Here is a 24,477-nt window from a genome sequence, read left to right as displayed (position 1 = left end):
AATCAACCCAAGTGGAATGGAATGGAATGGAATCAACACGAATGGAATGTTATGCAATGGAATGGATTGGAATGGAATCAATCCGAATGGAATGGAATGGCATGGAATGCAGTGGAATGGAAAGGAATGGAATCAACCCGATTGGAATGGAATGGAATGGAATGGAATGGAATGGAGTTAACCCAAATGGAATGGAACGGAATGGAATGGAACGTAATGGAATGGAATCAATCCGAATGGAATGGAATGGAATGGAATGGAATGGAATTGAATGGAATGGAATAGAATCACCCCGAAAGGAATAGAGTGGAATGGAATAGAACGGAATGGAATGGAATGGAATGACTTGGAATGAACTCGAATGGAATGGAATGGAATGGAATGGATTCAATCTGAATGGAATAGAATGGAATGGAATGGCATGGAATGGAGTGGAATGGAATGGAATGGAATGGAATGGAATGGAATCAACCCGAATGGAATGGAATGGAATGGAACGGAATGCAATGGAATGGAGTCAAAACGAAAGGAATGGAATGGAATGGAAAGGAATGGAATGGAATGGAATGGAATCAATCCGAATGGAATGGAATGGCAGGGAACGGATTGGAACGGAATCAACCCGAATGGAATGGATTGGAATGGAATGGATGTAACACGAATGGAATGGAATGGAATGGAATGGAATGGAATGGAATGGAATGGAATGGAATGGAACCAACCCGAATGGAATGGAATGGAATGGAATGGAGTCAACCCGAAAGGAAGGGAACGGAATGGAATGGAATGGAATGGAATGGAATCAATCCGAATGGAATGGAATGGAATGGAATGGAATGGAATGGAATCAAACCGAATGGAATATAATGCAATCAACCCGAGTGGAATTGAATGGAATGGAATGGAATCAACGAGAAAGGAATCGAATTAAATTGAATGGAGTGGAATGGATTTGAATGCAATGATATCAACCCGAATGAATTGGAATGGAATGGAATGGAATCAAAACGAATGGAATGGAATGGAATGGAAAGGAATGGAAGGGAATCAAGCCGAATGGAATGGAATGGAATGGAATCATCCCGAATGGAATGGAATGGAATCAAATGGAATGGAATGGAATGGAATGGAAAGGAATCAACCAGAATGGAATGGAATGGAATGCAATTGAATGGAATGGAATCAACACGAATGGAATGGAATGGAATGGAATGGAATGGAATGGAATAAACCCGAATGGAATGGATTGGAATGGAATCAACACGAATGGAATGGAATGGAATGCAATTGAATGGAATGGAATCAACACGAATGGAATGGAAGGGAATTGAATGGAAAGGAATGGAATGGAATGGAATGGAATGGAATCAATCCGAATGGAATGGAATGGAATGGAATGGAATGGAATGGAATGGAATGGAATCAACCCGAATGGAATGGAATGGAATGGAATGGAATCAACGAGAATGAAATGGAATGGAATGGAATGGAGTGGAATGGAATTGAATGGAATGGAATCAACCCGAATGGAATGGAATTTAATGGAATGGAATCAAAACGAATGGAATGGAATGCAATGGAATGGAATGGAAAGGAATCAAGCCGAATGCAATGGAATGGTATGGAATCATCCCGAATGGAATGAAATGCAATGGAGTGGAATGGAATAAACCCGAATGGAATGGAATGGAATGGAATCAACCCGAATGGAATGGAATGGAATGGAATGGAATCAACTCGAATGGAATATAATGGTATGGAATGGAATTGAATGGAATGGAATGGAATGGAATCAACCTGAAAGGAATGGAATGGAATGGAATGGAATGGAATGGAATGGAATGGAATGGAATGGAATCAATCCGAAAGGAATGGAATGGAATGGAATGGAATGGAATGGAATGGAATGGAATCAACACGAATGGAATGGAATGGAATGGAATGGAATCAACCAGAATAGAATATAATGGAATCAACCCGAGTGGAATTGAATGGAATGGAATGGAAATAACCCGAATGGAATGGAATGTAATGGAATGGAATCAACGAGAATGAAATGGAATGGAATGGAATGGAGTGGAATGGAATTGAATGGAATGGAATCAACCCGAATGGAATGGAATTTAATGGAATGGAATCAAAACGAATGGAATGGAATGGAATGGAATGGAATGGAAAGAATCAAGCCGAATGGAATGGAACGGAATGGAATCATCCCGAATGGAATGGAATGGAATGAAATGGAATGGAATGGAATGGAATAAACCCGAATGGAATGGAATGGAATCAACCCGAATGGAATGGAATGGAATGCAATTGAATGGAATGGAATCAACACGAATGGAATGGAATGGAATGGAATGGAATGGAATGGAATGGAATCAACCCGAATGGAATGGAATGGAATAGAATGAAATGGAATAGAATGGAATAGAATCACCCCAAAAGGAATGGAATGGAATGGAATGGAAAGGAATGGAGTCAACCAAAATGGAATGGAATGGCATGGAATGGAATGGAATGGAATGGAATGGAATGAACCCAAATGGAATGGAATGGAATGGAATCAACACGAATGGAATAGAATGCAATGGAATGGAATGGAATGGAATCAAATCGAATGGAATGGAATGGAATGGAGTGGCATGGAAAGGAATGGAATCAACCCGATTGGAATGGAATGGAATGGAATGGAATGGAATGGAATGGAATGGAGTTAACCCAAATGGAATTGAACGGAATGGAATGGAACGGAATGGAATGGAATCAACCCGAATGGAATGGAATGGAATTGAATGGAATGGAATAGAATCACCCCGAAAGGAATAGAGTGGAATGGAATGGAAAGGAATGAAATGGAATGGAATGACTTGGAATCAACTCGAATGGAATGGAATGGCATGGAATGGAATGGATTCAACCTGAATGGAATAGAATGGAATGGAATGGCATGGAATGGAGTGGAATGGAATGGAATGGAATGGAGTTAACCCAAATGGAATTGAACGCAATGGAATAGAATGGAATGGAATGGCATGGAATGGAATGGAATGGCATGGAATGGAATGGAAGGGAATGGAATGGAATCAACCCAAATGGAATGGAATGGAATGGAACGGAATGCAAAGAAATGGAGTCAACCCGAAAGTAATGGAACGGAATGGAAAGGAATGGAATGGAATGGAATGGAATCAATCCGAATGGAATGGAATGGCATGGAATGGAATGGAGTGGAAAGGAATGGAATCATCCCGATTGGAATGGAATGGAATGGAATGGAATGGAATGGAATGGAGTTAACCCAAATGGAATGGAACGGAATGGAATGGAACGGAATGGAATGGAATCAACCCGAATGGAATGGAATGGAATGGAATGGGATGGAATGGAATGGAATGGAATAGAATCACCCCGAAAGGAATAGAGTGGAATGGAATGGAACGGAATGGAATGGAATGGAATGACTTGGAATCAACTCGAATGGAATGGAATGGAATGGAATGGAATGGATTCAACCTGAATGGAATAGAATGGAATGGAATGGCATGGAATGGAGTGCAATGGAATGGAATGGAATCAACCCAAATGGAATGGAATGGAATGGAACGGAATGGAATGGAATGGAATCAACCCGAATGGAATGGAATAGAATGCAATAGATTGGAGTGGAGTGGAATCAACCCGAATGGAATAGAATGGAATGGAATGGCATGGAATGGAATGGAATGGAATGGAATGAAATGGAATGGAATCACCCCGAAAGGAATGGAATGGAATGGAATGGAATGGAATGGAATGGAATGGAATGAAACCGAATGGAATGGAATGGAATGCAATGGAATGGAATGGAATGGAATGGAATGGAATGGAATGGAATGGAATCAACCCGAATGGAATATAATGGAATCAACCCGAGTGGAATGGAATGGAATGGAATGGAAATAATCCGAATGGAATGGAATGGAATGGAATGGAATCAACGAGAAAGGAATGGAATGGAATGGAATATACTGGAATGGAATTGAATGGAATGGAATCAATCCGAATGGAATGGTGTGGAATGGAATGGAATGGAATCAAAACGAATGGAATGGAATGGAATGGAAATGAATGGAATGGAATCAAGCCGAATGGAATGGAATGGAATGGAATCATCCCGCATGGAAAGGAATGGAATCAAATGGAATGGAATGGAATGGAATGGAATAAAACCGAATGGAATGGAATGGAATGGAATTGAATGGAATCAACACGAATGGAATGGAATGGAATGGAATGCAATTGAATGGATTGGAATCAACCCGAATGGAGTGGAATGCAATGGAATGGAATCAACCCGAATGCAATGGAATGGAATGGAATAGAATGAAATGGAATAGAATGGAATAGAATCACCCCGAAAGGAATGGAATGGAATGCAATGGAATGCAATGAACCCGAATGGAATGTAATGGCATGGAATGGAATGGAATGGAATGGAATCAACCCAAATGGAATGGAATATAATGGAATGGAATGGAATTGAATCAATACGAATGGCATGGAATGGAATGGAATGGAATGGAATGGAGTGGAAGGGAATGGAATGGAATGGAATCAACCCGAATGGAATGGAATGCAATGGAATGGAATGGAATGGAATGGAATAGAATCACCCGAAATAAATGGAGTGGAATGGAATGGAACGGAATGGAATGGAATAGAATGATTTGGAATCAACCCGAATGGAATGGAATGGAATGGAATGGAATGGATGTAACATGAATGGAATGGAATGGAATGGAATGGAATGGAATCAACCCGAATGGAATGGAAAGGAATGGAATGGAATGGAATGGAATGGAGGCAACCTGTAAGGAATGGAATGGAATGGAATGGAATGGAATGGAATGGAAACAAATCGAAAGGAATGGAATGGAATGGAATGCAATGGAATGGAATCACCCCGAATGGAATGGAATGGAATGGAATGGAATGGAATGGCATGGAATCAAACCGATTGGAATGGAATGGAATGCAGTGGAATGGAATGGAATGGAATGGAATGGAATGGAATGGAATGGAATGGAATGGAATGGAATCAACCCGAATGGAATATAGTGGAATCAACCCGAGTGGAATTGAATGGAATGGAATGGAAATAATCTGAATGGAATGGAATGGAATGGAATGGAATGGAATCAACGAGAAAGGAATGGAATGGAATGGAATGGACTGGAATGGAATTGAATGGAATGGAATCAACCCGAATGGAATGGAATGGAATGGAATGGAATCAAAACGAATGGAATGGAATGGAATGGAAATGAATCGAATGGAATCAAGCCGAATGGAATGGAGTGGAATGGAATCATCCCGAATGGAAAGGAATGGAATCAAATGGAATGGAATGGAATGGAATGGAATGAAACCGAATGGAATGGAATGGAATGGAATGGAATGGAATGGAATGGAATCAACCCGAATGGAATGGAATGGAATGGAATGCAATTGAATGGAATGGAATCAACCCGAATAGAGTGGAATGGAATGGAATGGAATCAACCCGAATGCAATGGAATGGAATGGAATAGAATGAAATGGAATAGAATGGAATAGAATCACCCCGAAAGGAATGGAATGGAATGGAATGGAATGGAATGGAATGGAATGGAATGGAATGGAATGAACCCGAATGGAATGGAATGTCATGGAATGGAATGGAATGGAATGGAATGGAATCAACCCAAATGGAATGGAATATAATGGAATGGAATGGAATCAACACGAATGGCATGGAATGGAATGGAATGGAATGGAAAGGAATGGAATGGAATCAACCCGATTGGAATGGAATGGAATGGAATGGAATGGAATGGAATGGAATGGATTTCAGCCAAATGGAATGGAATGGAATGGAATGGAGTGGAAGGGAATGGAATGGAATGGAATCAACCCGAATGGAATGGAATGAAATGGAATGGAATGGAATGCAATGGAATAGAATCACCCGAAAGAATGGAGTGCAATGGAATGGAACGGAATGTAATGGAATAGAATGATTTGGAATCAACCCGAATGGAATAGAATGGAATGGAATGGAACGGATGTAACACGAATGGAATGGAATGGAATGAACCCGAATGGAATGGAAAGGAATGGAATGGAATGGATTGGAATGGAGTCAACCTGTAAGGAATGGAATGGAATGGAATGGAATGGAATGGAATGGAATGGTATGGAAACAAAACGAATGGAATGGAATGGAATGGAATGGAATGGAATGGAATCAACACGATTGGAATGGAATGGATTGGAATGCAATGGAGTCAACCTCAAAGGAATGGAATGGAATGGAATGGAGTCAACCTGTAAGGAATGGAATGGAATGGAATGGAATGGAAACAAATCGAATGGAATGGAATGGAATGGAATGGAATGGAATGGAATGGAATGGAACAGAAACAACCGGAAAGGAATGCAATGGAATGGAATCTAATGGAATGGAATCAACCCGAATGGAAAGGAATGCAATGGAATCAACAGAATGGAATTGAATGGAATGGAATGGAATGGAATAGAATGATTTGGAATCAACACGAATGGAATGGAATGGAATGGAATGGAATAGATGTAACACGAATGAAATGGAATGGAATGGGATGGAATCAACCCGAACGGAATGCAATGGAATGCAATTGAATGGAATGGAGTCAAGCCGAAAGGAATGGAATGGAATGGAAAGGAATGGAATGGAATGGAATGGAATCAATCCAAAAGGAATGGAATGGCAGGGAACGGATTGGAACGGAATCAACCCGAATGGAATAGATTGGAATGGAATGGATGTAACACGAATGGAATGGAATGGAATGGAACCAACCCGAATGGAATGGAATGGAATGGAGTCAACCCGAAAGGAATGGAACGGAATGGAATGGAATGGAATGGAATGGAATCAATCCGAATGGAATGGAATGGAATGGAATGGAATGGAATGGAATGGAATCAACCCGAATGGAATATAATGCAATCAACCCGAGTGGAATTGAATGGAATGGAATGGAATCAACGAGAAAGGAATCGAATTAAATGGAATGGAGTAGAATGGAATTGAATGCAATGGAATCAACCCGAATGAATTGGAATGGAATGGAATGGAATCAAAACGAATGGAATGGAATGGAATGGAAAGGAATGGAAAGGAATCAAGCCGAAAGGAATGGAATGGAATGGAATCATCCCGAATGGAATGGAATGGAATCAAATGGAATGGAATGGAATGGAATGGAATGGAATCAACCAGAATGGAATGGAATGGAATGCAATTGAATGGAATGGAATCAACCCGAATGGAGTGGAATGGAATGGAATGGAATCAACCCGAATGGAATGGAATGGAATAGAATGAAACGGAATAGAATGGAATAGAATCACCCCGAAAGGAATGGAATGGAATGGAATGGAATGGAATGCAATGGAATGGAATGAACCCGAATGGAATGTAATGGCATGGAATGGAATGGAATGGAATGGAATGGAATGGAATCAACCCAAATGGAATGGAATATAATGGAATGGAATGGAATTGAATCAATACGAATGGCATGGAATGGAATGGAATGGAATGGAATGGAAAGGAATGGAATCAACCCGATTGGAATGGAATGGAATGGAATGGAATGGAATGGAATGGAATGGAATGGAATGGAGTTAAGCCAAATGGAATGGAATGGAATGGAATGGAGTGGAAGGGAATGGAATGGAATGGAATCAACCCGAATGGAATGGAATGCAATGGAATGGAATGGAATGGAATGGAATAGAATCACCCGAAATAAATGGAGTGGAATGGAATGGAACGGAATGGAATGGAATAGAATGATTTGGAATCAACCCGAATGGAATGGAATGGAATGGAATGGAATGGAATGGATGTAACACGAATGAAATGGAATGGAATGGAATGGAATGGAATCAACCCGAATGGAATGGAAAGGAATGGAATGGAATGGAATGGAATGGAGTCAACCTGTAAGGAATGGAATGGAATGGAATGGAATGGAATGGAATGGAAACTAATCGAAAGGAATGGAATGGAATGGAATGGAATGGAATGGAATGGAATGGAATGGAATCAAACCGAATGGAATGGAATGGAATGCAATGGAATGGAATGGAATGGAATGGAATGGAATGGAATGGAATGGAATGGAATGGAGTGGAATGGAATGGAATCAACCCGAATGGAATATAATGGAATAAACCCGAGTGGAATTGAATGGAATGGAATGGAAATAATCCGAATGGAATGGAATGGAATGGAATGGAATCAACGACAAAGGAATGGAATGGAATGGAATGGACTGGAATGGAATTGAATGGAATGGAATCAACCCGAATGGAATGGAATGGAATGGAATGGAATGGAATCAAAACGAATGGAATGGAATGGAATGGAAATGAATCGAATGGAATCAAGCCGAATGGAATGGAATGGAATGGAATCATCCCGAATGGAAAGGAATGGAATCAAATGGAATGGAATGGAATGGAATGGAATGAAACCGAATGGAATGGAATGGAATGGAATGGAATGGAATGGAATGGAATGGAATCAACCCGAATGGAATGGAATTGAATGCAATTGAATGGAATGGAATCAACCCGAATAGAGTGGAATGGAATGGAATGGAATCAACCCGAATGCAATGGAATGGAATGGAATAGAATGAAATGGAATAGAATGGAATAGAATCACCCCGAAAGGAATGGAATGGAATGGAATGGAATGGAATGGAATGGAATGGAATGGAATGGAATGAACCCGAATGGAATGGAATGTCATGGAATGGAATGGAATGGAATGGAATGGAATGGAATGGAATGGAATGGAATGGAATCAACCCAAATGGAATGGAATATAATGGAATGGAATGGAATCAACACGAATGGAATGGAATGCAATGGAATGGAATGGAATGGAATCAATCCGAATGGAATGGAACGGCATGGAATGGAGTGGAATGGAAAGGAATGGAATCAACCCGATTGGAATGGAATGGAATGGAATGGGATGGAATGGAATGGAATGGAATGGAGTGAACCCAAATGGAATGGAACGGAATGGAATGGAACGGAATGGAATGGAATCAATCCGAATGGAATGGAATGGAATGGAATAGAATGGAATGGAATGGAATCAACCCGAATGGAATGGAATGGAATGCAATTGAATGGAATGGAATCAACACGAAAGGAATGGAAGGGAATTGAATGGAATGGAATGGAAAGGAATCAACACGAATGGAATGGAATGGAATAGAATGAAATGGAATAGAATGGAATAGAATCACTCCGAAAGGAATGGAATGGAATGGAACGGAATGGAATGGAATGGAATGGAATGGAATGGAGTCAACCCGAATGGAATGGAATGGCATGGAATGGAATGGAATGGAATGGAATGGAATCAACCCAAATGGAATGGAATGGAATGGAATCATCACGAATGGAATGGAATGCAATGGAATGGAATGGAATGGAATGAATCCGAATGGAATGGAATGGCATGGAATGGAGTGGAATGGAAAGGAATGGAATAAACCCGGTTGGAATGGAATGGAATGGAATGGGACGGAATGGAATGGAATGGAATGGAGTTAACCCAAGTGGAATGGAACGGAATGGAATGGAACGGAATGGAATGGAATCAAACCGAATGGAATGGAATGGAATGAAATGGAATGGAATGGAATCAACCCGAATGGAATGGAATGGAATGGAATGGAATGGAATCCACCCGAATGGAATGGAATGGAATGGAATGGAATGGAATGACTTGGAATAAACTCGAATGGAATGGAATGGAATGGAGTCAACCAGAATGGAATGGAATGGCATGGAATGGAATGGAATGGAATGGAATGGAATGAACACAAATGGAATGGAATGGAATGGAGTCAATAAGAATGGAATGGAATGTAATGGAATGGAATGGAATGGAATCAAATCGAATGGAATGGAATGGAATGGAATGGAATGGAATGGAGTGGAATGGAAAGGAATGGAATCAACACGATTGGAATGGAATGGAATGGAATGGAATGGAATGGAATGGAATGGAATGGAATGGAATGGAGTTAACCCAAATGGAATGGAACGGAATGGAATGGAACGGAATGGAATGGAATCAACCCGAATGGCATGGAATGGAATGGAATGGAATAGAATCATCCCGAAAGGAATAGAGTGGAATGGGATGGAAAGGAATGGAATGGACTGGAATGACTTGGAATCAAGTCGAACGGAATGGAATGGAATGCAATGGAATTGATTCAACCTGAATGGAATAGAATGGAATGGAATGGCATGGAAGGGAGTGGAATGGAATGGAAAGGAATGGAATCAACACGAATGGAATGGAAGGGAATGGAATAGAAAGAAATGGAATGGCATGGAATGGAATGGATTGGCATGGAATGGAATGGAAGGGAATGGAATGGAATCAACCCGAATGGAATGGAATGGAATGGAACGGAATGCAATGGAATGGAGTCAACCCGGAAGGAATGGAACGGAATGGAAAGGAATGGAATGGAATGGAATGGAATCAATCCTAATGGAATGGAATGTCATGGAATGGAGTGGAATGGAAAGGAATAGAATCAACCCGATTGGAATGGAATGGAATGGAATGGAATGGAATGGAGTTAATCCAAATGGAATGGAAAGGAATGGAATGGAACGGAATGGAATGGAATCAACCCGAATGGAATGGAATGGAATGGAATGGAAGAGAATCACCCCGAAAGGAATAGAGTGGAATGGAATGGAACGGAATGGATTGGAATGGAATGACTTGGAATCAACTCGAATGGAATGGAATGGAATGGAATGGAATGGAATGGATTCAACCTGAATGGAATAGAATGGAATGGAATGGCATGGAATGGAGTGGAATGGAATGGAATGGAATCAACAGGAATGGAATGGAATGGAATGGAACGGAATGGAATGGAATGGAATCAACCCGAATGGAATGGAATGGAATGCAATAGAATGGAATGGAATGGCATGGAATGGAATGGAATGGAATGGAATGGAATGGAATGGAATCAACCCGAATGGAATGGAATGGAATGCAACGGAATGCAATGGAATGGAGTAAACCCGAAAGGAATGGAACGGAATGGAAAGGAATGGAATGGAATTGAATGGAATCAATCCGAATGGAATGGAATGGCATGGAATGGATTGGAACGGAATCAACCCGAATGGAATGGATTGGAATGGAATGGATGTAACACGAATGGAATGGAACGGAATGGAATGGAATGGAATCAACCCGAATGGAATGGAATGGAATGGAATGGAATGGAATGGAATGGAATGGAATGGAGTCAACCCGAAAGGAATGGAACGGAATGGAATGGAATGGAATGGAATGGAATCAATCCGAATGGAATGGAATGGAATGGAATGGAATGGAATCAACCTGAATGGAATATAATGGAATCAACCCGAGTGGAATTCAATGGAATGGAATGGAATCAACGAGAAAGGAATCGAATGAAATGGAATGGAGTGGAATGGAATTGAATGGAATGGAATCAACCCGAATGAAATGGAATGGAATGGAATGGAATCAAAACGAATGGAATGGAAAGGAATGGAAAGGAATGGAATGGAATCAAGCCGAATGGAATGGAATGGAATGGAATCATCCCGAATGGAATGGAATGGAATCAAATGGAATGGAATGGAATGGAATGGAATGGAATGGAATGGAACGGAATCATCCAGAATGGAATGAAATGGAATGCAATTGAATGGAATGGAATCAACCCGAATGGAGTGGAATGGAATGGAAAGGAATCAACCCGAATGGAATGGAATGGAATAGAATGAAATGGAATAGAATGGAATAGAATCACCCCGAAAGGAATGGAATGGAATGGAATGGAAGGCAATGGTAAAAACCCGACTGAAATGGAATGGCATGGAATGCAATGGAATGGAATGGAATGCAATCAACACAATAGGAATGGAATGTAATGTAATGGAATGGAATGGAATCAACACGAATGGAATGGAATGGAATGGAATGGAATGGAATGGAATGGAATCAACCCGATTGGAATGGAATGGAATGGAATGGAATGGAATGGAATGGAGTTAACCCAAATGGAATGGAATGGAATGGAATGGAGTGGAAGGGAATGGAATGGAATGGAATCAACCCGAATGGAGTGGAATGGAATGGAATGAAATGGAATAGAATCACCCCGAAAGGAATGGAGTGGAATGGAATGGAACGGAATGGAATAGAATAGAATGATATGGAATCAACACGAATGGAATGGAATGGAATGGAATGGAATCAACCCGAATGGAATATAATGGTATGGAATGGAATGGAATGGAATGGAATGGAATGGAGTCAACCTGAAAGGAATGGAATGGAATGGAATGGAATGGAATGGAATGGAATGGAATCAATCCGAATGGAATGGAATGGAATGGAATGGAATTGAATCAACCCGAATGGAATGGAATGGAATGGAATGGAAGGGAATCAACCAGAATAGAATATAATGGAATCAACCCGAGTGGAATTGAATGGAATGGAATGGAAATAACCCGAATGGAATGGAATGTAATGGAATGGAATCAACGAGAATGAAATGGAATGGAATGGAATGGAGTGGAATGGAATTGAATGGAATGGAATCAACCCGAATGGAATGGAATAAAATGGAATGGAATCAAAACGAATGGAATGGAAAGGAATGGAATGGAATGGAATGGAAAGGAAATAAGCCGAATGGAATGGAATGGAATGGAATGGAATGGAATGGAATGGAATGGAATGGAACAAACCCGAATGGAATGGAATGGAATGGAATCAACCCGAATGGAATGGAATGGAATGCAATTGAATGGAATGGAATCAACACGAATGGAATGGAATGGAATGGAATGGAATGGAATAAACCAGAATGGAATGGAAAGCAATGGAATCAACACGAATGGAATGGAATGGAATTCAATTGAATGGAATGGAATCAACACGAATGGAATGGAAGGGAATTGAATGGAATGGAATGGAATGGAATCAATACGAATGGAATGGAAGGGAATTCAATGGAATGGATTGGAATGGAATCAACACGAATGGAATGGAATGGAATAGAATGAAATGGAATAGAATGGAATAGAATCACCCCGAAAGGAATGGAATGGAATGGAATAGAATAAAATGGAATAGAATGGAATAGAATCACCCCGAAAGGAATGGAATGGAATGGAATGGAATGGAATGGAATGGAATGGAATGGAATGGAAAGGAATGGAGTCAACATGAATGCAATGGAATGGAATGGAATGGAATGGAATGGAATGGAATGGAATGGAATGGAATCAACCCAAATGGAATGGAATGGAATGGAATCAACACGAATGGAATGGAAAGCAATGGAATGGAATGGAAAGGAATCAATCCGAATGGAATGGAATGGCATGGAATGGAGTGCAATGGAAAGGAATGGAATCAACCCGATTGGAATGGAATGGAATGGAATGGGATGGAATGGAATGGAATGGAATGGAGTTAACCCAAATGGAATTGAACGGAATGGAATGGAACTGAATGGAATGGAATCAAACCGAATGCAATGGAATGGAATGGAATGGAATGGAATGGAATGGAATGGAAGAGAATCACCCCGAAAGGAATAGAGTGGAATGGAATGGAACGGAATGGATTGGAATGGAATGACTTGGAATCAACTCGAATGGAATGGAATGGAATGGAATGGAATGGTTTCAACCTGAATGTAATAGAATGGAATGGAATGTCATGGAATGGAGTGGAATGGAATGGAATGGAATCAACCCGAATGGAATGGAATGGAATGGAACGGAATGGAATGGAATGGAATCAACCCGAGTGGAATGGAATGGAATGCAATAGAATGGAATGGAATGGCATGGAATGGAATGGAATGGAATGGAATGGAATCAACCCAAATGGAATGGAATGGAATGGAACGGAATGCAATGGAATGGAGTCAACCCGAAAGGAATGGAACGGAATGGAATGGAATGGAATGGAATGGAATCAATCCGAATGGAATGGAATGGAATGGAATGGAATGGAGTCAACCTGAAAGGAATGGAATGGAATGGAATGGAATGGAATGGAATGGAATGGAATGGAATGGAATCAATCCGAATGGAATGGAATGGAATGGAATGGAATGGAATGGAATCAACCCGAATGGAATGGAATGGAATGGAATGGAAGGGAATCAACCAGAATAGAATATAATGGAATCAACCCGAGTGGAATTGAATGGAATGGAATGGAAATAACCCGAATGGAATGGAATGTAATGGAATGGAATCAACGAGAATGAAATGGAATGGAAAGGAATGGAGTGGAATGGAATTGAATGGAATGGAATCAACCCGAATGGAATGGAATTTAATGGAATGGAATCAAAACGAATGGAATGGAAAGGAATGGAATGGAATGGAATGGAATGGAATGCAATGGAATGGAAAGGAATCAAGCCGAATGGAATGGAATGGAATGGAATCATCCCGAATGGAATGGAATGAAATGGAATGCAATGGAATGGAATGGAATGGAATGGAATAAACCCGAATGGAATGGAATGGAATGGAATCAACCCGAATGGAATGGAATGGAATGCAATTGAACGGAATGGAATCAACACGAATGGAATGGAATGGAATGGAATGGAATGGAATAAACCCGAATGGAATGGAATGGAATGGAATCAACACGAATGGAATGGAATGGAATGCAATTGAATGGAATGGAATCAACACGAATGGAATGGAAGGGAATTGAATGGAAAGGAATGGAATGGAATGGAATGGAATGGAATGGAATCAATCCGAATGGAATGGAATGGAATGGAATGGAATGGAATGGAATGGAATGGAATCAACCCGAATGGAATGGAATGGAATGGAATGGAAGGGAATCAACCAGAATAGAATATAATGGAATCAACCCGAGTGGAATTGAATGGAATGGAATGGAAATAACTCGAATGGAATGGAATGTAATGGAATGGAATCAACGAGAATGAAATGGAATGGAATGGAATGGAGTGGAATGGAATTGAATGGAATGGAATCAACCCGAATGGAATGGAATTTAATGGAATGGAATCAAAACGAATGGAATGGAAAGGAATGGAATGGAATGGAATGGAATGGAATGGAATGGAATGGAAAGGATTCAAGCCGAATGGAAAGGAATGGAATGGAATCATCCCGAATGGAATGGAATGGAATGAAATGGAATGCAATGGAATGGAATGGAATGGAATGGAATAAACCCGAATGGAATGGAATGGAATGGAATCAACCCGAATGGAATGGAATGGAATGCAATTGAATGGAATGGAATCAACACGAATGGAATGGAATGGAATGGAATGGAATGGAATGGAATGGAATGGAATGGAATAAACCCGAATGGAATGGAATGGAATGGAATCAACACGAATGGAATGGAATGGAATGCAATTGAAAGGAATGGAATCAACACGAATGGAATGGAAGGGAATTGAATGGAATGGAATGGAATGGAATCAACCCGAATGGAGTGGAATGGAATGGAATGGAATCAACCCGAATGCAATGGAATGGAATGGAATAGAATGAAATGGAATAGAATGGAATAGAATCACCCCGAAAGGAATGGAATGGAATGTCATGGAATGGAATGGAATGGAATGTAATGAACCCGAATGGAATGGAATGGCATGGAATGGAATGGAATGGAATGGAATGGAATCAACCCAAATGGAATGGAATACAATGGAATGGAATGGAATGGAATCAACACGAATGGCATGGAATGGAATGGAATGGAATGGAATGGAATGGAATCAACCCGATTGGAATGGAATGGAATGGAATGGAATGGAATGGAATGGAATGGAATGGAGTTAAGCCAAATGGAATGGAATGGAATGGAGTGGAAGGGAATGGAATGGAATGGAATCAACACGAATGGAATGGAATGCAATGGAATGGAATGGAATGGAATGGAATAGAATCACCCGAAAGGAATGGAGTGGAATGGAATGGAACGGAATGGAATGGAATAGAATGACTTGGAATCAACCCGAATGGAATGGAATGGAATGGAATGGAATGGAATGGATTGGAGTCAACCTGTAAGGAATGGAATGGAATGGAATGGAATGGAATGGAATGGAATGGAATGGAATGGAGTCAACCTGTAAGGAATGGAATGGAATGGAATGGAATGGAATGGAATGGAATGGAATGGAAACAAATCGAATGGAATGGAATGGAATGGAATGGAATCAACTCGAATGGAATATAATGGTATGGAATGGAATTGAATGGAATGGAATGGAATGGAGTCAACCTGAAAGGAATGGAATGGAATGGAATGGAATGGAATGGAATCAATCCGAAAGGAATGGAATGGAATGGAATGGAATGGAATGGAATGGAATGGAATGGAATGGAATTAACACGAATGGAATGGAATGGAATGGAATGGAATCAACCAGAATAGAATATAATGGAATCAACCCGAGTGGAATTGAATGGAATGGAATGGAAGTAACCCAAATGGAATGGAATGGAATGGAATGGAATCAACGAGAATGAAATGGAATGGAATGGAATGGAGTGGAATGGAATTGAATGGAATGGAATCAACCCGAATGGAATGGAATTTAATGGAATGGAATCAAAACGAATGGAATGGAATAAAATGGAATGGAATGGAATGGAATGGAATGGAATGGAAAGAATCAAGCCGAATGGAATGGAACGGAATGGAATCATCCCGAATGGAATGGAATGGAATGAAATGGAATGGAATGGAATGGAATAAACCCGAATGGAATGGAATGGAATGGAATGGAATCAACCCGAATGGAATGGAATGGAATGCAATTGAATGGAATGGAATCAACACGAATGGAATGGAATGGAATGGAATGGAATCAACCCGAATGGAATGGAATGGAATAGAATGAAATGGAATAGAATGGAATAGAATCACCCCAAAAGGAATGGAATGGAATGGAATGGAAAGGAATGGAGTCAACCAAAATGGAATGGAATGGCATGGAATGGAATGGAATGGAATGGAATGGAATGAACCCAAATTGAATGGAATGGAATGGAATCAACACGAATGGAATAGAATGCAATGGAATGGAATGGAATGGAATCAAATCGAATGGAATGGAATGGAATGGAGTGGCATGGAAAGGAATGGAATCAACCCGATTGGAATGCAATGGAATGGAATGGAATGGAATGGAATGGAATGGAATGGAATGGAGTTAACCCAAATGGAATGGAACGGAATGGAATGGAACGGAATGGAATGGAATCAACCCGAATGGAATGGAATGGAATGGAATGGAATGGAATGGAATAGAATCACCCCGAAAGGAATAGAGTGGAATGGAATGGAACGGAATGGAATGGAATGGAATGACTTGGAATCAACTCGAATGGAATGGAATGGAATGGAATGGAATGGAATGGAATGGAATGGAATGGATTCAACCTGAATGGAATAGAATGGAATGGAATGGCATGGAATGGAGTGCAATGGAATGGAATGGAATCAACCCAAATGGAATGGAATGGAATGGAACGGAATGGAATGGAATGGAATCAACCCGAATGGAATGGAATGGAATGCAATAGAATGGAGTGGAGTGGAATCAACCCGAATGGAATAGAATGAAATGGAATGACATGGAATGGAATGGAATGGAATGGAATGAAATGGAATGGAATCACCCCGAAAGGAATGGAATGGAATGGAATGGAATGGAATCAAACCGAATGGAATGGAATGGAATGCAATGGAATGGAATGGAATGGAATGGAATGGAATGGAATGGAATCAACCCGAATGGAATATAATGGAATCAACCCGAGTGGAATTGAATGGAATGGAATGGAAATAATCCGAATGGAATGGAATGGAATGGAATGGAATCAACGAGAAAGGAATGGAATGGAATGGAATATACTGGAATGGAATTGAATGGAATGGAATCAACCCGAATGGAATGGAGTGGAATGGAATGGAATGGAATCAAAACGAATGGAATGGAATGGAATGGAAATGAATGGAATGGAATCAAGCCGAATGGAATGGAATGGAATGGAATCATCCCGCATGGAAAGGAATGGAATCAAATGGAATGGAATGGAATGGAATGGAATAAAACCGAATGGAATGGAATGGAATGGAATTGAATGGAATCAACACGAATGGAATGGAATGGAATGGAATGGAATGGAATGGATTGGAATGCAATGGAGTCAACCTCAAAGGAATGGAATGGAATGGAATGGAATGGAGTCAACCTGTAAGGAATGGAATGGAATGGAATGGAATGGAAACAAATCGAATGGAATGGAATGGAATGGAATGGAATGGAATGGAATGGAATGGAATGGAACAGAAACAACCGGAAAGGAATGCAATGGAATGGAATCTAATGGAATGGAATCAACCCGAATGGAAAGGAATGCAATGGAATCAACAGAATGGAATGGAATGGAATGGAATGGAATGGAATGGAATAGAATGATTTGGAATCAACACGAATGGAATGGAATGGAATGGAATTGAATAGATGTAACACGAATGAAATGGAATGGAATGGGATGGAATCAACCCGAATGGAATGGAATGGAATGCAATTGAATGGAATGGAATCAACACGAATGGAATGGAATGGAATAGAATGAAATGGAATAGAATGGAATAGAATCACCCCGAAAGGAATGGAATGGAATGGAATGGAATGGAGTCAACCCGAATGGAATGGAATGGCATGGAATGGAATGGAATGGAATGGAAAGGAATGGAATCAACCCAAGTGGAATGGAATGGAATGGAATCAACACGAATGGAATGGAATGCAATGGAATGGAATGGAATGGAATCAATCCGAATGGAATGGAATGGCATGGAATGGAGTGGAATGGAAAGGAATGGAATCAACCCGATTGGAATGGAATGGAATGGAATGGAATGGAATGGAATGGAGTTAACCCAAATGGAATGGAACGGAATGGAATGGAACAGAATGGAATGGAATCAATCCGAATGGAATGGAATGGAATGGAATGGAATGGAATGGAATGGAATGGAATAGAATCACCCCGAAAGGAATAGAGTGGAATGGAATAGAACGGAATGGAATGGAATGGAATGACTTGGAATGAACTCGAATGGAATGGAATGGAATGGAATGGAATGGATTCAACCTGAATGGAATAGAATGGAATGGAATGGCATGGAATGGAGTAGAATGGAATGGAATGGAATCAACCCGAATGGAATGGAATGGAATGGAACGGAATGGAATGGAATGGAATCAACCCGAATGGAATGGAATGGAATGCAATAGAATGGAATGGAATGGCATGGAATGGAATGGAATGGAATGGAATGGAATGGAATGGAATGGAATCAACCCGAATGGAATGGAATGGAATGGAACGGAATGCAATGGAATGGAGTCAACCCGAAAGGAATGGAATGGAATGGAAAGGAATGGAATGGAATGGAATGGAATCAATCCGAATGGAATGGAATGGCAGGGAACGGATTGGAACGGAATCAACCCGAATGGAATGGATTGGAATGGAATGGATGTAACACGAATGGAATGGAATGGAATGGAATGGAATGGAATGGAACCAACCCGAATGGAATGGAATGGAATGGAATGGAGTCAACCCGAAAGGAATGGAACGGAATGGAATGGAATGGAATGGAATGGAATCAATCCGAATGGAATGGAATGGAATGGAATGGAATGGAATGGAATGGAATCAACCCGAATGGAATATAATGCAATCAACCCGAGTGGAATTGAATGGAATGGAATGGAATCAACGAGAAAGGAATCGAATTAAATGGAATGGAGTGGAATGGAATTGAATGCAATGGAATCAACACGAATGAATTGGAATGGAATGGAATGGAATCTAAACGAATGGAATGGAATGGAATGGAAAGGAATGGAAAGGAATCAAGCCGAATGGAATGGAATGGAATGGAATCATCCCGAATGGAATGGAATGGAATCAAATGGAATGGAATGGAATGGAATGGAATGGAATCAACCAGAATGGAATGGAATGGAATGCAATTGAATGGAATGGAATCAACCCGAAAGGAGTGGAATGGAATGGAATGGAATCAACCCGAATGGAATGGAATGGAATAGAATGAAATGGAATAGAATGGAATAGAATCACCCCGAAAGGAATGGAATGGAATGGAATTGAATGGAATGCAATGGAATGGAATGAACCCGAATGGAATGTAATGGCATGGAATGGAATGGAATGGAATGGAATGGAATGGAATCAATACGAATGGAATGGAATGGCATGGAATGGATTGGAATGGAATCAACCCGAATGGAATGGATTGGAATGGAATGGATGTAACACGAATGGAATGGAACGGAATGGAATGGAATGGAATCAACCCGAATGGAACGGAATGGAATGGAATGGAATGGAATGGAATGGAATGGAATGGAATGGAATAGAATGGAATCAATCCGAATGGAATGGAATGGAATGGAATGGAATGGAGTCAACCTGAAAGGAATGGAATGGAATGGAATGGAATGGAATGGAATGGAATGGAATGGAATGGAATGGAATCAATCCGAATGGAATGGAATGGAATGGAATGGAATGGGATGGAATCAACCCGAATGGAATGGAATGGAATGGAATGGAAGGGAATCAACCAGAATAGAATATAATGGAATCAACCCGAGTGGAATTGAATGGAATGGAATGGAAATAACCCGAATGGAATGGAATGTAATGGAATGGAATCAACGAGAATGAAATGGAATGGAATGGAATGGAGTGGAATGGAATTGAATGGAATGGAATCAACCCGAATGGAATGGAATTTAATGGAATGGAATCAAAACGAATGGAATGGAAAGGAATGGAATGGAATGGAATGGAATGGAATGCAATGGAATGGAAAGGAATCAAGCCGAATGGAATGGAATGGAATGGAATCATCCCGAATGGAATGGAATGGAATGAAATGGAATGCAATGGAATGGAATGGAATGGAATGGAATAAACCCGAATGGAATGGAATGGAATGGAATCAACCCGAATGGAATGGAATGGAATGCAATTGAACGGAATGGAATCAACACGAATGGAATGGAATGGAATGGAATGGAATAAACCCGAATGGAATGGAATGGAATGGAATCAACACGAATGGAATGGAATGGAATGCAATTGAATGGAATGGAATCAACACGAATGGAATGGAAGGGAATTGAATGGAAAGGAATGGAATGGAATGGAATGGAATGGAATGGAATGGAATGGAATGGAATGGAATCAATCCGAATGGAATGGAATGGAATGGAATGGAATGGAATGGAATGGAATCAACCCGAATGGAATGGAATGGAATGGAATGGAAGGGAATCAACCAGAATAGAATATAATGGAATCAACCCGAGTGGAATTGAATGGAATGGAATGGAAATAACTCGAATGGAATGGAATGTAATGGAATGGAATCAACATGAATGAAATGGAATGGAATGGAATGGAGTGGAATGGAATTGAATGGAATGGAATCAACCCGAATGGAATGGAATTTAATGGAATGGAATCAAAACGAATGGAATGGAAAGGAATGGAATGGAATGGAATGGAATGGAATGGAATGGAAAGGAATCAAGCCGAATGGAAAGGAATGGAATGGAATCATCCCGAATGGAATGGAATGGAATGAAATGGAATGCAATGGAATGGAATGGAATGGAATGGAATAAACCCGAATGGAATGGAATGGAATGCAATTGAATGGAATGGAATCAACACGAATGGAATGGAATGGAATGGAATGGAATGGAATGGAATGGAATGGAATAAACCCGAATGGAATGGAATGGAATGGAATCAACACGAATGGAATGGAATGGAATGCAATTGAAAGGAATGGAATCAACACGAATGGAATGGAAGGGAATTGAATGGAATGGAATGGAATGGAATCAACCCGAATGGAGTGGAATGGAATGGAATGGAATGGAATGGAATGGAATCAATCCGAATGGAATGGAATGGAATGGAATGGAATGGAATGGAATGGAATCAACCCGAATGGAATATAATGCAATCAACCCGAGTGGAATTGAATGGAATGGAATGGAATCAACGAGAAAGGAATCGAATTAAATGGAATGGAGTGGAATGGAATTGAATGCAATGGAATCAACACGAATGAATTGGAATGGAATGGAATGGAATCAAAACGAATGGAATGGAATGGAATGGAAAGGAATGGAAAGGAATCAAGCCGAATGGAATGGAATGGAATGGAATCATCCCGAATGGAATGGAATGGAATCAAATGGAATGGAATGGAATGGAATGGAATGGAATCAACCAGAATGGAATGGAATGGAATGCAATTGAATGGAATGGAATCAACCCGAAAGGAGTGGAATGGAATGGAATGGAATCAACACGAATGGAATGGAATGGAATAGAATGAAATGGAATAGAATGGAATAGAATCACCCCGAAAGGAATGGAATGGAATGGAATTGAATGGAATGCAATGGAATGGAATGAACCCGAATGGAATGTAATGGCATGGAATGGAATGGAATGGAATGGAATGGAATGGAATCAATACGAATGGAATGGAATGGCATGGAATGGATTGGAATGGAATCAACCCGAATGGAATGGATTGGAATGGAATGGATGTAACACGAATGGAATGGAACGGAATGGAATGGAATGGAATCAACCCGAGTGGAACGGAATGGAATGGAATGGAATGGAATGGAATGGAATGGAATGGAATGGAATAGAATGGAATCAATCCGAATGGAATGGAATGGAATGGAATGGAATGGAGTCAACCTGAAAGGAATGGAATGGAATGGAATGGAATGGAATGGAATGGAATGGAATCAATCCGAATGGAATGGAATGGAATGGAATGGAATGGAATGGAATGGAATGGAATGGAATCAACCCGAATGGAATGGAATGGAATGGAATGGAAGGGAATCAACCAGAATAGAATATAATGGAATCAACCCGAGTGGAATTGAATGGAATGGAATGGAAATAACCCGAATGGAATGGAATGTAATGGAATGGAATCAACGAGAATGAAATGGAATGGAATGGAATGGAGTGGAATGGAATTGAATGGAATGGAATCAACCCGAATGGAATGGAATTTAATGGAATGGAATCAAAACGAATGGAATGGAAAGGAATGGAATGGAATGGAATGGAATGGAATGCAATGGAATGGAAAGGAATCAAGCCGAATGGAATGGAATGGAATGGAATCATCCCGAATGGAATGGAATGGAATGAAATGGAATGCAATGGAATGGAATGGAATGGAATGGAATAAACCCGAATGGAATGGAATGGAATGGAATCAACCCGAATGGAATGGAATGGAATGCAATTGAACGGAATGGAATCAACACGAATGGAATGGAATGGAATGGAATGGAATGGAATGGAATCAACACGAATGGAATGGAATGCAATGGAATGGAATGGAATGGAATGGAATAGAATCACCCGAAAGGAATGGAGTGGAATGGAATGGAACGGAATGGAATGGAATAGAATGACTTGGAATCAACCCGATTGGAATAGAATGGAATGGAATGGAATGGATGTAACACGAATGGAATGGAATGGAATGGAATGGAATGGAATGGAATGGAATGGAATGGATTGGAGTCAACCTGTAAGGAATGGAATGGAATGGAATGGAATGGAATGGAATGGAATGGAGTCAACCTGTAAGGAATGGAATGGAATGGAATGGAATGGAATGGAATGGAAACACATCGAATGGAATGGAATGGAATGGAATGGAATCAACTCGAATGGAATATAATGGTATGGAATGGAATTGAATGGAATGGAATGGAATGGAGTCAACCTGAAAGGAATGGAATGGAATGGAATGGAATGGAATGGAATGGAATGGAATCAATCCGAAAGGAATGGAATGGAATGGAATGGAATGGAATGTAATGGAATGGAATGGAATGGAATGGAATCAACACGAATGGAATGGAATGGAATGGAATGGAATCAACCAGAATAGAATATAATGGAATCAACCCGAGTGGAATTGAATGGAATGGAATGGAAATAACCCGAATGGAATGGAATGTAATGGAATGGAATCAACGAGAATGAAATGGAATGGAATGGAATGGAGTGGAATGGAATTGAATGGAATGGAATCAACCCGAATGGAATGGAATTTAATGGAATGGAATCAAAACGAATGGAATGGAATGGAATGGAATGGAATGGAATGGAATGGAATGGAATGGAAAGAATCAAGCCGAATGGAATGGAACGGAATGGAAT

The sequence above is a fragment of the Pan paniscus genome, chromosome 23, assembly GCF_029289425.2.
Source record: "Pan paniscus chromosome 23, NHGRI_mPanPan1-v2.0_pri, whole genome shotgun sequence".
Classification (NCBI taxonomy): domain Eukaryota; kingdom Metazoa; phylum Chordata; class Mammalia; order Primates; family Hominidae; genus Pan; species Pan paniscus.
This window is presented reverse-complemented; position numbering follows the sequence as displayed.